The sequence below is a fragment of the Peromyscus leucopus genome, chromosome 18 (genome assembly GCF_004664715.2).
Source record: "Peromyscus leucopus breed LL Stock chromosome 18, UCI_PerLeu_2.1, whole genome shotgun sequence".
NCBI classification, from domain to species: Eukaryota; Metazoa; Chordata; class Mammalia; order Rodentia; family Cricetidae; genus Peromyscus; species Peromyscus leucopus.
In genome coordinates this window covers 9,188,696-9,207,023 of record NC_051078.1, presented here as the reverse complement: position 1 = coordinate 9,207,023, position 18,328 = coordinate 9,188,696, and the positions used below count along the sequence as shown (strand labels likewise).

At 43.4% G+C, this 18,328-nt stretch overlaps 1 pseudogene; it reads left to right on the top strand.

Annotated features, from left to right (window-relative positions):
- Positions 1-1,585: 1,585 nt before the first annotated feature.
- On the top strand, positions 1,586-3,169 carry LOC114693324 (annotated as a pseudogene).
- The last annotated feature ends 15,159 nt before the right edge of the window (positions 3,170-18,328 follow it).

The window sequence follows — 18,328 nt, the reverse complement described above, 5'->3', positions numbered from 1 at the left end:
AGGAATCTTAGAAGGTCTTATTAATAAAAACAAACCTGAGGCCAGGTATTGGGGTGAATGCTGGCAGATCAGAGAAGCAGAACAAGCCACAGCTAACCTCACCTTGCCAATTCCTCAAATGATCCTGTTTCCTCAGACTGGATGCTTCTGAGTCCTCATCCAGAATAGGTCTCAGCTGAACTGTGCTGCTCAAAGCCAAAAGCTTAACCAGCCAAATGCTTCTAGTTCCTAGTCTTCATGCCTTATATACCTTTCTGCTTTCTGCCATCACTCCCTGGGATTAAAGGCTCACTTCTTGGGATTAAAGGCGTGTGTCACCATGCCTGGCTGTTTCCAGTGTGACCTTGAACTCACAGAGATCTAGAGGGATTTCTGTCTCTGGAATGCTAGGATTAAAGGTGTGTGTGCCACCATTTTCTAGCCTCTATATCTAGTGGCTGTTCTGTTCTTTGACCCCAGATAAGTTTATTAGGGTGCACAATATTTTGGGGAACACAACACCACCACAGTTCTGGGGTCCTGAGGGCAAGAACTCTGTCTTTTAGACATTATTTCGATTGCTCTTTTTTTTTCTTTTGCACCGGGGACGAGACCCAGAGCCTCACACAGGCTAGGCACTGTGTTATTGAGTTACATCCCCAGATCCACAAATACTATCTTCTTCATTTTGGTGTGCCCAGTCCCCACACCCTGCTCAAAACAGAGTAACAGTCCATTTATGATTCTTCAGGTACACAGAAGGGGAAAAAAAAAGAGAACAAAGCAAACATCATAAGGACTTGAATACAGCATTCAAGTCTGTGCAAAGGACAGCCGCAAACAGCTGGATGGGGGGGGGGGTTGGAGGGCGGGGCCATGTTCTTAAAGGTGCTGGCTGAGTCCTGAGGCACCTCAATTACAGCGATGTATTCTATAAGCCAGGTAGTGGAATGCCAGCAGCACATCAGAAAACTGCCCTTGACTGAGAAACCAGGTGTCTGGGGGTCTAATAAACTCAGCTTTCTGCAGCTGAGAGGAAAGAGTGGAGGAAGAGAGCCCACAGTGACAGGTCCCTCACCACGAGGCAGGTGGCAAAGCCCTTAGATGTTGAGATAGTCTTCCTGTGACTCTTTTTCAGTCCCTGAACAGCGTCACCTCGGTCATTGCAACACAAGGGGCTTTGGATGCTTCCTGTGTTTGATGTAAGCTGGAACTGCATCAAAGAGCCGTGATAAAGAACGTATCTACAGGGTTTCAGCTAACCGGGACTCTTTGTGTTTCCGAGGCAGGGCAGAATGAAAAGCAGGCTTCCTCCGCTGTCATTGCGGTTACTTACTCAGACGGTTCTCATTTGCTACATGAATTTTAACCTGAGTCTATCATATGAAACCACACTCAGGTTGGGGACACGTGGTCTGGCCAGTGTTTTCTGTTCCAGAAAGGCCTGATTCCAAAGCACTGAAGAAAGGAGGAAACAAAATGTTGGTTATCACTAAGAGAAACTCAGGCGTGGTAGGCCCTGAAAGTTTTGATCATACATTGACGTTTGACGGACTCTTCCCGAGTCCAAGGCAAAAACAATGGGTTTTGAATGAAAACGTTAGAAAAGATTGAGTTCGAGATGGCGGGGACCGCGGAGTGTGATGTGGTAACGGCGGGGACCGAACCTGAACTGCTGGAGAACAAAGAAGCAAAGAGAGAAGCAGAATCCTTCAAGGAACAAGAGAATGTGTACAATGCTAAGAAGGACTACAAAAAAGCTTATAACTATTACACAAAATCCCTAGATATCTGCCCTAAAAATGCAAGCTCTTATGGTAATCGGGCAGCCACATCGATGATGCTTGGAAGGTTCTGGGAAGCTCTCGGAGATGCACAGCAGTCAGTGAGACTGGATGACAGTTTTGTCCGGGGACACCTCCAAGAGAAGGCAAATGCCACCTCTCACTTGGGAATGCAAGGGCAGCATGTCGCAGTTTCCAAAGAGCCCTAGAACTGGATCATAAAAATGCCCAGGCACAGCAGGAGTTCAAGAACGCCAATGCAGTCATGGAGTATGAGAAAAGAGCAGAAGTGGATTTCGAGAAACAAGATTTCCGAAGGGTTGTTTTCTGCATGGACCATGCCCTAGAATTCGGCCCTGCCTGTCATCGCTTCAAAATCCTCAAAGCAGAATGTGTAGCAATGCTGGGTCGATACCCAGAAGCACAGTTTGTGGGCAGTGACATTTTACGCATGGATTCCACCAATGCCGATGCTCTGTATGTCCCTGGTCTTTGCCTTTATTATGAAGACTGTATTGAGAAGGCCGTTCAGGTTTTTGTGCAGGCTCTTGGGATGGCTCCTGACCACAAGAAGGCTTGTGTTGCTTGCAGAAATGCCAAAGTCCTGAGAGCCAAGAAAGAAGACAGGTATAACGCATTTAAGGAAGGAAATTACAAGCTAGCACATGAACTGTACACAGAAGCCTTGGGAATAGACCCCAACAACGTAAAAACAAATGCTGAACTCCACTGTAATCGGGGAGCAGTTAACTCCAAGCTTAGGAAACGAGATGATGCCATAGACGACTGTACAAATGCAATGAAGCTCAATGGCACCTACATCAAAGCCTATTTGAAAAGAGCTCAGAGTTACATCATCGACACCGAGCAGTATGAAGAAGCTGTACAGGACCAGGAAAAAGTGTATCAGATGGAGAAAACAAAAGAACACGAACAGTTTCTTAAGAATGCACACACAACTGGAACTGAAGAAGAGCAAGAGGAAAGATTAAAACAAGATCCTGGGAGTTGACAAGAATGCCTCCGAGGACGAGATCAAGAAAGCTTACCAGGAATGGACCCTGATGCACCATCCTGATCGGCACAGTGGGGCCAGCGCCGAGGTTCAGAAGGAGGAAGAAAAGAAGTTCAAGGACGTAGGAGAGGCCTTTACCATCTCTGATGCCAAGAAAAAGACTCGTTACGACAGTGGGCAGGACCTGGATGAGGAGGGCATGAACATGGGCGATTTGGATGCAAACAGCATCTTCAAGGCATTCTTCGGTGGCCCTGGGGGCTTCAGCTTTGAAGCATCTGGCCCAGGGAATTTCTTCTTTCAGTTTGGCTAATGAAGGGCAACTACTCCGAACCCCGAAAATGCAGACTTGCTCAGTTTAACCATGAATGTGGATGGTTCACCTCCTCCATCGCGTCCCCGTGTACTTGGAGCAGTTTCGTTTTCTCAGTTGGGTGCCCCGTGTCTGTATGAGTGGGGTAAAGGAAAGGGAGCCAGCGCTGAGGACTGGGGAGGGGAGGGAAGCCAGGGGTAGCCAGAGAGGCAGCTTGTGAATTTTTGTTGTATTGTTTAACTTTATTAAAAGAGAAAATTAAGCAGGGCGGTGGTGGCGCACGCCTTTAATCCCAGCACTCAGGAGGCAGAGCCAGGTGGATCTCTGTGAGTTCGAGGCCAGCCTGGGCTACAGAGTGAGTTCCAGGAAAGGCGCAAAGCTACACAGAGAAACCCTGTCTCGAAAAACAAACAAACAAAAAAAAAAAAAATTAAAAAAAGGAAAAGAAAAGATTGAGTTCAGAAGTCATGAAAGTGCTGAGTATTTTGCAAACACTGATGAGTAAGATTTACATAGTCATTGTCTAAGGAACTCAGACTTTTTCTAGAAGGCTATAAAAATTCTGTTTCTTTGCTTTCAGATAGAGGCTGAGAACCAAAGGAAAAGTGGGTGGGCTCATAGCAATACTAAGAGCTTTGCTATTTGTCAGTTTCTATGGAGTTGGTGTTATTTCTTAACTATTTGGGAAATTTTATTTCTACCATCTGGGTGTAGATATTTTAAATTATAATTTAATTTCAAATTATAAATATAATGTCTGTACCACATACAGAACCATATAATACCCTATCTACCAAAAAAACTGTGGTTTTAGTGGAACTATTTCAATTTCATCTAAGTTGTTGGCCAGTATAACATTAACTGTGATAGCTACTTGTTATTGCTTTAAACCGTAGGATCTCTAATAATGCTTCGTTTTTACTCTTGCTATTGGTGATTTACATTTTATTTCTTTTTTTAAAAATCACAGTTTTAAATACATTTACTTTTTAACTTATTTAGACTATGATTTTGTTTTTGTTGTTGTTTGTTTTTTTTTTTTTCCACTGAATCAATGTTTTGGTAACTTCATTTTTTTTTAATTGTAGTCCTTTCCACTGTTCATTACATCTTGTCTTCTACTTTTTACCGAATTTACCTTCCCCTTCATAGCTCCTTAAGAATACTTGATTCATTATCATTTATCAAAAATATGTTTTTACTAGGCATGGGGAGGCATACCTTTAACCCCAGGACTCGAGAGACAGAGGCCAGTTTGCAGCCAGCCTGGCTTATAAAGTGAGTCACAGGCCAGCCAAGGTTGCATAAATGGACTTTGTCTCAAAAGCATTTTTTCCTCCTCTTCCTGTGACTCCTTTTTTGAAATGAATTGTTTAATTTCCAAATACTTGATAACTTTTCTAGATGTCCTTTTGATTGTTTTCTATCATGTCCTAAGAACACAGTCTGGACAAATTCTGTCTCTTTTAAATATTGCTTTTCCATGACTTAGTACCTGTTCTATCTTAACACTTAGTACATGGCAAACAGTCTAGGCATGCTTGAAAATAACAAGCACTCAAAACAACAATAAACACAATAGAAAGTATCATATAGTTGTTGTGCATAGTGTTATATAAAATCTATTAATATTGATAATAGTGCAGTTCATATTTCCTATGCACTTTCTAACTTTTTGTCTGCTCATCTCTTACAAAGAGTATATGATGCAGGAGGCTGGCTGAAAAGATGGCTCAGAGGTTAAGAGCATTGGCTGCTCTTCTAGAGGTCCCAAGTTCACTTTCCAGCAACCACATGGTGGCTCACAACCATCTATAATGAGATCTGGTGCCCTCTTCTGCCACATAGGCATACATGCAGGCAAAACACTGTATATATCTTAAATACATGATGCAGGAGGCAGAGGCAGGTGGATCCCAGTGAGTTTGAGGCAAGCCTGGTCTATAGAGCAAGTTCCAGGTCTACTTAGAGAGACCCTGTGTCCAAAAAAAAGCCAACAAAAAGAATATATTATAATCCAACCACAAATGTGAGCTTGTGTATCTCTCCATTTTGTTTACGTATTTTAAAGCAGAATACACATTTAGAATTATTGTCTCTTTTATGTTTCCCTTCCTTTCATTATGAGATGTCCTTGTTCACTTGACAATATTTCTTGCTCAGAACTTCCTGGTCCAAACAATCTGCTTTTAATTATAGATACACCACTTGTCTGTCTTCAAGTTCACTGATTTTTGCTTCTGTAACATTTGATCTAATGCTAAGCCAATATGTTGACTTTCAATTCAAACACTTTTTCAATGAAACATTTTCTATTTTGGTGGGGGTTTTGTTTTTCGTTTGGTTTGTGTTTTTTGTTCTTGGTAGTATGGGGCATTGCTTGGTTTTGTTTATTGTTTTTTATGTTTTGTTTCTATTTTCTTTTTTTCTCTAAAGTAATCTATCTTAAAAAAAAATCTATTGTGCTTTCTGGCACCATTTTTTAAAAACTTCTCAATCATCATCTGGAAAAGAGGCATTTAAAGTAACAATGTTAAAAATGCCTGATGGAGCGGAGTCTCTACTCTGTATCACAAAGCAGGTACACGCTGTTCTCACAGTTCTGACACTCACAGAGGTCTGATACAACACTGCTCTCACAGCGCTGCCCTCCATCTCTAGCACTCGAGGGACAGCCGATAATGCACTGAGACCTTTTTCTACTCTTCCAGCAGGATGCCCAGGGCTGATATGACGCAACTCTGTAAAGAAACGTCCTCTCACATAGAATTTCCCTTCAGCAGTGGCCCATTTCTAAGTGTTCACTGTAGATGTAGCCAACCATCTTATTAAATAAGAAACACAGAACCATTGCAAAGAAGAAAGCCAAGAAGTCAGAGCTAAGAGCTAAAACCTTACCCATCCTCCTGTGGTGGTCCTATCTCTCCAAACCAGAGCTAATTCCTGTGTGTCTGTCATTTTATAGTGTTTCTGTTCTGCCTTCTCATTGGTTGTAAACCCAACCACATGACCGCCTCGTCACGGCCTGTCTGTAGAGACCTCCAGGTTTTCTATTAATTGGTATTGAGATTAAAGGCAGGTGTATTCAATACTGGCTGTATCCCTGAACACACAGAGACTTACCTAGCTCTGCCTACCAAGTGCTGGGATTACAAGCGTATGCCACCACTGCCCTGCTTTCCTATGGCTTGCTAATAGCTCTGACCCCCGGGCAACTTTATTTATTAACATACAAATAACATTTGAATACAAATAAAATATCACCGTAGTTCACTCTCTTCGTGAAAGCCGTTTATCTTTTCGCTCACTCTGTCTGTTTTCCCAGCAAAAGCTAAAATCATGTATTTTATAGTTGCTTCGACATCCTGTCGGCTGGTTCCAACAGCAGTATAGTCTGTGGGTCTGTTTCCAGTGACTTCTTTTTCTTCGGATTCTAGATTCCATTTCTCCATCTCTTACTGGCTTCCTAACACTTCTCATATCTCAACACCAAAGAGCAGCGGCAGCTGAAGTCTGACATTTAAGAGTTTAGTTGTTAGTTTTACCAGAGGGTACATGCAATTCTTTGCTCCCTCTAGCAATCACTGAAGTATGCTGATCATTCATATTTCTCTTAAAGTCCAGTGAGCTGGACCTGGGTTATAACATGAAATCATGTTTGGTTAGTCTGGTTCTCAACTGTCCAGTCATGGCCTTTGGATGATGCCAGTCGCTGAAGTTGGAGGAGGTTGGCTTCCATCTCCTTTGTCGTTGGTTTATCCTTGGATCTGTCTCCATGAAGGGTCCTGAACCACCGTCACAGGAAGGCAGAGGATGGAGCCTCCGCTCACTGTTCTTTCCTCCACTGTTTCTTAGCTGAACTTACAGTACAGGACAAGACTTGCTGAGCCTGGGCATTGGCCATACCATCTATGGCTTTTTCAGCTCTGTTCATCCTGATGATGCCCCTTGGCACAAAGTGTGGCTCATTTACCCTGTAAATTTTTCTGTCATCCCTCCCCTTAGCTAGACCAAGAAGCTGCCCCAGGTGCAGAGGGACCCCTTGGTCCTGTTCCTTTATACAAAGTTATTTCTGTCCTACTAACAACAGCTAGTGTCCCAGCTGCTTTTATATTGCTGATGCAAGCTAGAGTCATCAGAGAGGAAGGAGCCTCAGCTGAGGAAATGCCTCCATGTGATCTAGCTATAATGCATTGTTTTTAAATTAGTGATTGGGGGGGCAGATGGGGGAGGGCCCAGCACATGGTGGGTGGGGCCATCCCTGGGCTGATGGTCCTGGGTTCTATAAGAAAGCAGACTGAGCAAGCCATGGGAAGCAAGTCAGCAAACAGCACTCCTCCATGGCCTCTGCATCAGCTCCTGCCTCCAGGTTCCTGTCCTGTTTGAGTTCCTGTCTTGACTTCATTTGGTGATGAACAGCAATGTAGAAGTGTAAGCTAAATAAACCCTTTCCTCCCCAACTTGCTTTTTGGCCATGGTGTTTTGTCTCAGCAATAGAAACCCTAGCTAAGACATCTAGGAAATAGAAACAACCTATTTGTTCAACCAACAAATGGACAATGGCAATGTGGTACATATACATTAGAGACTGCTGTTCAGCTGTAAAAAAAAATGAAATCAGAAACTTTGCAGGTCAATGGCTGGAACTAGAAAAAAACCTGTGGAATGAGATAGCCCACATCCACCAAGACAAACATCTCTTCCATCTCAGGCTCCTGGCTTCAGGCTATAGATGTGAGTACACAGCCTGGAGTAACTGCAGAAACCAGGAAAGTTAAAAGGGATGCCTGCCCCGGTGGGATGAGGGTAGGGGCACACTAGAGAGTGCACTAGCATGGTGCATATGATCTGATCTGGGAAATGGGAAAAATGGGTTGGCTCTGATGGGGGAAGGGAAGGGAAATAAATATATAAGACAAATGAAAAAGGTAAAATCACAGTAAGGATGACAGAAAAAGCCACGAGGAATCATACTATTAATAATCTACCCTTTAAGCCGGGCGGTGGTGGCGCACGCCTTTAATCCCAGCACTCGGGAGGCAGAGGCAGGCGGATCTCTGTGAGTTCGAGGCCAACCTGGGCTACCAAGTGAGTTCCAGGAAAGGCGCAAAGCTACACAGAGAAACCCTGTCTCGAAAAACCAAAATAATAATAATAATAATAATAATAATAATCTACCCTTTAAAAAACTAAAATACATATAAATCTGTATATAGAGCTTAAATAAAATGTTCTCATCTGGGCTGACATGCTCCCCCTAAGAGTCAAAGGCCACATAACAAAACCCCAACATCAGACATGAGAAGCCCTGTTGGTCAGGGCTGTCCCAGAGACTCCCAAAACATTATAGACTTCTGCCCTTAGTTGTCCCCGTAGAGACAGAAGGTAAGTCACTGTTGCTGAAGACGTGCACTTTAAAAAAAAAAAAAAAAACCCAAGACTCACGAGCTGACCTAAAAGTCTCCTCACTGAGGAGTAGTTTTCATGGTGCCATGTAAGCTGCCAAAGGAGAAATCAGCGTTCCTAGCCATACTATGACACCTATAAATCACAACAGTGACCAGCCTGGCACAAGACTCTAAGGATGCAGTAGTGGCGCACATACCTTGGCAGCAACCAACAGCTTTCTAATTGGACTTAAAGTCTGTTCAACAAGAGGGAAATTACGTCTGGTAGCAGAAACCCAGCCAACTGCCCAGGGCTTGTGGAGTCATGGACCTTGGAGGAGAACATATAGCCCCCACTTCACTAAACCAGCATAAGCCCTGACTCGACTCCAAAGATTTGTCCTTTTACCCACAGATAAGTGGGTTCCTCGTCCCCTCATTAAGTAAACTTTGTGTTTATATATTGTGTACCCTAATAAACTTGCCTAAAGATCAGAGAAGCAGAGCAGCCAGCCACTAGTTCTTACCTCTATGAAATCCTCAGTCTAAAGAGAGTGAGTTCCTGTTTCCTCATGTCTTATATACCTTTCTCTACCCAGACATCACTTCCTAGGATTAAAGGTGTGTGTGCTTCCCAATACTGGGTGGCAGTGTGCCACCACTGCCTGGCTCTGTTTCCAGTATAGACTTCAACTCACAGAGATCCAGACAGATCTCTGCCTCCTGAGTGATAGGATTAAGGCCCTCTATGTCTAATTGAGTGGATGGCTCTGTCCTCTGATCCTCAAGCAAGTTTATTACGGGACACAATATATCACCACAAAAATTCTCTTTGCAGCAGATGGAAGTCATTGCAGAAAACCCACAACCAATCAAAACGCAGAGTTGTGGAGCCCCATCTCAATGGCTACATCTACAAAACAACTCCCACACCTAAGGCTCAGGGAATATTGCAGAGGAAGAGATGGAAAGATTGTAAGAGCTGGAGGATTAGGGAACTGGCTCCGAGACTGTGCCTCCCAGTAATGTCGGGAGCTACATGCATAAAACCTCCCTAACATGACTGCCTAAGCATGAGCCGACCAAGATGACAACTCTGGACGAGCTGAAGTGGAGGGAAGAGCCCACGAGAGCTTGACCCTACACGAAGAACTGTAGGCAGCTATGCTAAGGACAGCACACTAATCGGTTTCCAATACCAAATGGTAAGCACTGAAAACATACATGCAAATAACATTACGTAGGTTGAGAAGGTGGTATTTATGTATGTAGGAATATACAAGTATATACAAATATGTATGTAACAATAATTATTGAAAAAGAGGCCATGGATTTGAAAAAGAACAAGGAGGAGCATATAGGAGTTTTGAGGGGCGGAAGGGGAATAAGATGCAATTATAATCTCAAAAACTGAAAGAAATATTTAAAATAAATAAATAAAAAAGACCTCTCCTCTCTGGACTCCTGTCAATCAAGCCTCCTTGTACAGACAATAGCTTTCCTTAGCCCCACAGAAAACTTTCTTTTTAAACTTTTCTTGCTTTTTTTCCTTGGGAGAAACAGTCCTTTGTTCTCCTCTGATCTCCCCAAAGCAGGAACGCCCACAAAGACCGAGTTCTTCACTATTGTTTTAAACTGATTCCCAGCCATGAAAACAAAACACTAGCAACTCATATGTGGGCAAGACAGTAAGGAAATACAATACAGTCACAAAAGAAGGTTGAAGGGCTAGCAAATTCGTATTAAAACATGTTAAGGAGTTTTGATAGACAGCCCCTTAAGCATGAACAAAAAGCTCTACAATAATTATTTTAAACTAATTATCCAGAGGATCCTCTTGACCTCCCAAATATTCATTTGTTCATGGGAGCAATCCCACCCATGCTTTCCATGAGCCTACTGAGTCATTATCTTTCCGTAATATTCTAATTAATCCTATTCAAATAAGTTAACTGGCAGAGGGCACAACTATGCTTTTTATCTAGGAAAAAAATAGTTTATAGAAATTTTAAACTGGTTTCTAAATTTTTTTCCAATTAAGATTCTGGTAACACACCAACAGAATCCTCTAACCTAGTATGAGAAATTTTAGGAATTTTAGCACAAATATCACATGTTTAAACCTTTTAAAAATTGCATTTATTATTTATTTATTTATTTATTTTTGTGTGCATGTGGGCAGAGTGGGGCATGTGTGTGCTACAGGCATGTGGATGTCAGGAGCCAACTTGCAGGGCAAGGCTCTCTAATTCCATTGTGTGGGTCCTGGGGACCCAACTCAGGTTGTCCGGCTCAGTAGTAGGTTCCATCCTACTTTTCCTGTTCATGTCTTTATTGCTAACTAACCTCTTCCAAAGGTGTATCGATCTGCTAAGGGCCAGCATCCTGCATACTAACAGCATGGACTCCTCTTCTTCCAGTTCTGAAGGCTAGAAGTACAAGATCCAAGTTCTGTCCCCTTGGTTTCAGATGAGGGCTCTCAATCACGTCCTGTAGACTGCCATCTTCTCCTCACGGGACCTTTCCTAAGCACGTGTCCATGGAGAAAGAGAACAAAATAGAGACCATCTCTTTAGACTCTGGCCTGACCCTATGAAACTCAGTGGACCTTAGATCCTTGATTGGATGTCCCCACTGTCAAATTCATCCACGCTGGAGGTAAGTACTTCAGCATGAAAATTTGAGGGAGCACCAAAAGAATCCAGTCTTTAGCAAGAAGTATTCAAGCATAGCGCTCTGTGGTCCTTGATGCCATCTTTGATGCTATTCCCTTTTCCCATTTCCTGATAACTTCTTTCTCTGTGTCTCTCTCACAGACCCCCACGCCCCCATCCACATGCACGGTTTTACAGAAAATATCTAGTATTAAGATAAAAAGTTTCAAAGCATGAGCTAACCACAGCCTAATATGTGAAATGTCAGCCTGTGGTCTGTGGTTTCTGCTTTCATCTCAGAAACATAGATTTATGCTGTCTTAGAGTAGCAGTGGTTCAATAACTATAAAACACAATTTCAACAGAAAGTTTTTGGTTTGGCCTTAAAATATAGTATGTGTCAGCTATGTCCAGGGGAAGCTAAATTACTAACCATCTTCAACTTCATCACCCTACTCCTAAAAGATCCATGGAACACCTTCAGTATCAATGCAAACACATTTTTTTTTTATTTTGTCAAAAACCTCAGAAGTAGCAATATTTTAAAAGATGTCTTCAGTGGCACCAACTCCATCTTGCTCTGGCCCTTCTCATCTTCTCCAGTCAAGGGTTGGGCAAGAGAGTATAATGGCTACGAGTACTAAAGACAGATGAGGGGTTAGAATTCTTGTCACTTACTAGTGACATGATCTTCAGCAAGCTGCATGGGCTGGTCCGTTTCTGTCAACTTAACACATACAAGAGTCCTCTAGCAAGAGGAGATCTTAACTGATGACTCCATTAGATGGCTGGTAGGCAAGCAAGTCTACGGGGCATTTTCTTGATTGATGCATGATGTGGGAGGGCTTGGGCCCAGCCCACTGTGGGAATTGGTCCTGGGTTGTTTAGAAAGCAAGTTGATCTACAGCCAGTCAGTAAACAGCATCCTCTGTGATGTCTTTTTCAGTTGTCTCCAGGTTCCTGCCTTGAGTTCCTGCTCTGACTTCCCTTCATGATGGCCTCTAAGATAGATGCTGATAGAAACCCTCTTCTCCCCAAGTTGCTTTTGGTCATGGTTTTTAATCACAGCAATGAGAAGCAAAAGTAGGACACCGCATGAGCCTTTAGTGCCTCAGTTTCCTCATTCATGAGCCAAGAATGTGTCGAGCAGTAATCGTCCACCAGCCACTCAGCTAAGCACCCATGTGAAGGACATGTGAAGTCTCCCCCAGAGCCCAAAGCAGGTTTCCCAATACATATTTCAGAATATTATTTTATAGGCCTTAACTACAGGATTCCCAGTTCTGACTGAATAGTAGAATCCCCTGTGAATCTCTCTTTAAAAGAACAAAAAAACAACGTATGCCCAAGTTGAAATACAGCATTTATATGTCAGTTGCACTTAAAGAAAATAGTCTGATATATTGTTAAGAGTCTAGCAAGAGAACTCTGCTGGTAGAGCGATAGCTAGTGTACATGAAGACCTGGTTTGGATCCCAGCACCCCAGAAAACAGCTTATTGGTTCGTGCCAAAATCACAGCCCTCAGGAGACAGATACCCGATACAGTGAGTTGAGTTTGAAGCCTGGGCTACAGGAAAGCCTGACAAAAATAAATAAATAAATTCTTTTTTAAAATATTTATTTATTATGTACACAGAAAAGGGCGCCAGATCTCATTACAAATGGTTGTGAGCCACCATGTGGGTGCTGAGAATTGAACTCAGAACCTCTGGAAGAGCAGTCAGTGCTCTTAACCTCTGAGCCATCTCTCCAGCCCCATAAATAAATTCTTAAGAAGGTAAGATTCATATCAAGTGTTCAAAAAAAAAAAATTCAGAGTTCTGAGAAAACATTTGGAGATAACAGGCTTTGCCGTCCTGGTTGCCTGGGTGTTCATATGGCCAAACTCATCAAGTTACATCCATTACCTGGGCTAGCTTTTGTATACTGACCACACCACACTAGTGAAGTTTTAGAAGTATAAACGATGCCAAATAGCCCCCTACAATCCAGTGCACAGTTTTCAGAATTGAAAGCTAGGCCCAGGGTGTCTCTTTATCTCTCATCCCGAGAGTTCTTACATGCAGAATTGACAACCAACTGATTAGATGAAGCGATGACACAAAGGAAGGATTATGTTTCTAAAGCTCTCGACAAATTCAGCCTGTGTCTTAGCCAGGGTTTCTATTGCTGCAGCGAAACACCATGACCAAAAAGCAAGTTGGGGAGGAAAGGGTTAATCTGGCTTACACTTCAGCATTGCTCTTCATCACCAAAGGAAGTCAGGACAGGAACTCAAACAGGGCAGGACCCTGGAGGCAGGAGCTGATGCAGAGGCCATGAAAGGGTTCTGCTTACTGGCTTTCTCAGCCTGCTTTCTTATAGAACCCAGGGCCACCAGCCCAGGGGTGGCACCACCCACCCACAGGCTGGGTCCTCTCCCATTGATCACTAATTGAGAAAATGCCTTACAGCTGGATCTCAAGGAGGCATCTCCTCAGCTGAGGCTCCTTCCTTTGATGACTCCAGCTTGTGTCAAGTTGACACACAAAACCAGCCAGGACAACATGTAACAGGAAAACAGAACTGAAGTCTAATGAGGAAAAAAAAAAATCAAAGAAAGGTGAGGTGCAGTGGGAGATGGGAGCAGGGGTCCCAGGATAGGAGCAGGGAAGGAGGCCCAGGTGGAGTAGGACTCATGTGAGCTGAGTTGTGTTCTATCGTAGAGTCCTAAGGCAGGTCGGGAAGCAATGACTACAACCCAGGTACTGTGGCCTGCACCAGGGTGGAGGCAAGGGGGTGGGGAGAATTGGTCAGATCACACTGCTGTGAGAAACAACAGCACTGGATGGCACTGGAGAACACTGGATGGCACTGAATTACACTGGATGGCACTGGATTATACTGGATAGCATTTGATGACACTGGGTGGCACTGGAGGACACTGGGTGGCATTGATGGCACTGGTCAACACTGGATGGCATTGGATAGCACTGGATAACACTTGATGGCACTGGAGGATACTGGATGGCACTGGATGGCACTGGACAACACTGGGTGGCACTGAAGAACACTGGATGGCACTGGATAGCACTGGGCATCACTGAACAACACTGAACGACACTGGATGGCACTGGACTACACTGGATGGCACTGAATTACACTGGATGGCATATTGGGGATAAGGTACAGAAGAGGAAGGCAGTAAAGATTTCAAAAAGTCTGGATGAGTAAATGGCAAACTATAGTGGCTTTTAATTGAGATGAGAAGTCTGTTAAATGTTAATTGGTGAATGTACTGTCCTCATAAAATGGAAATATAATCATCAGGCACATGCTTATTCACATGAAGTGTTGATGAGTAATTAAGCTTTTGTACTTTTGGGTAATAATAAGCATTTATTGAGTGTATGATGTGCTAGGCTGTGCGGTAGGTATTCTGAATCCAAACATGAAATAATTTGACCCAAAAGATTTACAAGAACAGAATGAAACCCAGGTGGACACTTGTAAGGTTTCAGAACAAAACTGCCTTTTGGGGAGACTGGCTTGGGACAGAGAATCCTGCTCTCATTTTTAAAATAATTAAGTAACTATTCTCTTACAGGCTGTGTGGTCTTGGGGACATCAAACTTTCTGGATCACAGTGTTGTAATTAATCTATCAAAGAAAATGGCTATTCTGTGATTATTAATTTCTTCTTGCAACTTATAAAATTATGAACTGCCCAAGTATAAAATCCAGGCCTTGTTTGTCTATAAAGAAAGAGATGGAAATTAATCTTGGTTCCCCTGATGCTCTGTGTGCAGATGGCTTCGGAAACACATAACGCTTCTGAGAATGGAGGCAACTTCCTGCTTTCACAACTTGGTCCCCTTGTGTGAATATGAGTTACTTTTCTTGTTGTTGTGACAAACTCTGAACAAAGGAGCTCAAAAAAGAAAGGGTTTATTTTTACTCATAGCTGGAGCAGATACAGTCGTCCATCATGGTGAGGAAGGCTTGAGGTACCCAATCGCATGGCACCCATGGTCACAAAGCTAAGAGAGGTGAATGCTCAGCTCGCTCTCTCCTTTTTATCCAGTCAAGGACCCCACCCCGTGGGATAGCACCACCATTTCTAAGGTGGGTTTTTCCATCTCAACTAACTCAATCTAGAAACTCTCCCACCCAGATGCACCCAGAGGCTTGACTCTTGGGTGGTTCTTCGTCCTGTCAACTTGACAGTCAATAACAACCATCGCAGTCAGGCTCTTACTCAAGGGTCATGTATTAAGCTCCGCCTCAAGCAAAGGCTCCTGACATTTCTGGAATTAAAGACTATGCAGCTCTGGTTTTATATATTTGCAGTCAGGTAAATATCTCTTGCCCGGTCCCTAGTCTATTAAGACTCGGCTATGAGTTGAAGATGTGGAGTTTATTATGTAAGGCAGCAAGCATGAACTCAGGGACCCCACAAAGGCCCAAAGGTAATCTAAACATAGGAGAGTCACCTGATTTCTCCTTTCTTGCCATGATATGTTAGATTTTAGTTGCTGGGACAACACAACAACAAACAACAACAACAACAAAAAAAAAACCTGAGATAAATCAACTCAAGGAGGAAGGGTTTGTGTAGGCTTACGGTTTTAGAGTAGAAGTCCGTGGTCAATTCTCTCTGGCAGTTTTGAGTCAGTGTCAAGATGAAAGATCATGGTAGAGTACATGTCACGAAACCAACCTTTTCACCTCATGATGGCTAAGAGGCAGAAAGGGGGCTGGGTTCCTGTACCCCCTTCAAGGGCTCTCCCCCAGTGAACTAACTTTCTTTTCAGTAGGTCTCACTTCCCATTAGCACTATGGGCTAGAGACTAAGTCTTCAACACAGGGACACTGGAAGACACTTCTAAACCATGGCACTCGATCAAGACGGACAACTGTCAGGTCCCACCTGACCTGTCCAACAGTCCGGAATAGGGGAGCGAGGACTGAGAAAAAAAAAAACAGCTAGGAAAAATAGAGACATACAAGAAAAGACAGACAAACAGGATAGGTTCGGGAGGGCTCTGAGTCAATACCGCAGCAGCCCCAAGTTTATTTCTCACAGCCTTTTTATACTCAAATCAAGGGGGTCAAAAGATCTCCCCCTCTCAAGACACCATGGTTCAAGGAACAAACAAGCATAAAAACCTCCTTAATTCTCAAGACATCTGGTAAGCACACCTTTGGCCAAACATCTTGTTATTTGGCCTTGAAGAGTAAGACATCTGGTGACCACGCCTTTGGCCAAATATCCTGTTATCCAGCCTTAAAGGGTAAAGACAAGCCTGAACTCTCTGACCTGAGTCAAGATGGAATCAAACCACAAACTGGAGTCACTGTGGGCTCCCACAGAAAACAAGGCCCTGACCTACGCCTTGGAGGGTCAGAGTAGTTCAAAGCCAACATGATGCTTGGGACTGTCCAGGATGTCCAGTAACATCTACAATAGCCAAATGCACATGTTCAGGGGAGAACCAAGGAATGTTGTCAAGTGAGAACCCACCTGTGTGTGTGTGGTGACTATGTGGGGAGAGTCACAGAATAGCTACATGATAATGAGCAGCACACATGGGCTGGGGTTGGGAATTGGACCACAAGCAAAGTATGAGAACCAGCTACTCTGACTCCCGTAAGAAGGGAGGAGTCACAGAGCTGCGGTGCAAAACACACACACACACACACACACACACACACACACACACTCATATACACACACACAGACACACATACACATACATACACACATACACACACACACTCATACACACACACACATACACACATACACACACAAACACACACATATACACACATACACACACACAAACACACATACACATACATACATACATATACACACATACACACACACACACCCTTTGGATTCCTTTGCTTCCAGCACAAGGCTTAAAGAGCAAAGAGAGGGTGTGGTAAAGAGCAGAGCACACAGACATAAGATTTGTTTTGCGATAAGACCGGATGGAGCTGATCAGTCGCAGGCCCCGAGGAAACAGGCCGCTCAAGTGCAGATGCCTTCTGCTTTGGCCTCATATGTACAGACTTCTACACTCATCTTTGCCAGCCACTGGCCTCTTCCTGGCCTGCTCCTCGGGTTCACTGGAGTTCTCACAGGACTTGGGCTGGAGGCTCACTCTGCATGGCACAGCCCTCCCAAAACTTGTGACAGGAGATACTCTTAATTTCTTTTTGGACATTTAAAGAAAATGACATAGGGTCATTTGTATGTCTTCCCAAAATACATAGAGTTTTTTTTTTTTTAATCACTCATAATCTGCCACCCAGGCATACTATATTTAAACAACACTTTTGTGTATTTCCTTCAAGCCTTTAGTTTTAGACAAGTTAAGGCTGTATTTAATATGGAATTTACAATTCTGTTCTTCCCATTGAATGGTCCTTTGTAAAGTTTCCCCAATATCATACATTTTCAGATTTTCCCTTGTAGCTGCTTTAGAAGTGTCTGTCTTTTACTCATTTTATCATTCCACAGTGACTTCCCAGGAGGTTTTTGAGTGGCCTTGGGTTCTACACTGACTGAGACAAGATCTTGAGTGGAACAGAACATGTCAAACCCAATAGCAGCAACCTTCATCCTGAGTGTCCAGGTGACCATGAGAGGGGGCAGATGGGGAAATGTAGGTAAATCATCTTGGAATCTTACCAAGTAGCCCCCCCCTCCTCACAGCCTGCTAGTTCATCTTCGTCTATGGTTGGGGGATCCTGTCTAGATGGTTCTAACACTGAGCCAGGTACAAACAACTGTAAGCAAATCGGAGACAACGAATCAAGAGTTAAGAGAGAAAAACAGTAACACAATCAGACCCTGAGTTCCTCCAACTCAGGCTGTAGAGCAGCAACACTCAACCTTTCCAATGCTCGACACATTTAATACAATTCCTCATGTGGTGGTGACCCCCAGCCAGAAAATTATTTTTGTTGTTACTTCTTGACAGTAATTTTGCTACTGTTACGAATCATAATGAAAATGTCCAGTATTTCTGATAGTCTGAGGTGACACCTCAGTGAAAGAGTCACTCAACTCCCAAGGGGGTCGCGACCCACAGATTGAGAACCACCGTCATAGAGTCTAAGTTTCCAACACCGCCTCTGCTTCTAGTTTTCAGCCATTCTGACCCTCGAAAGAGTCAGTCAAGACAGTGTCAGTATTAGGGG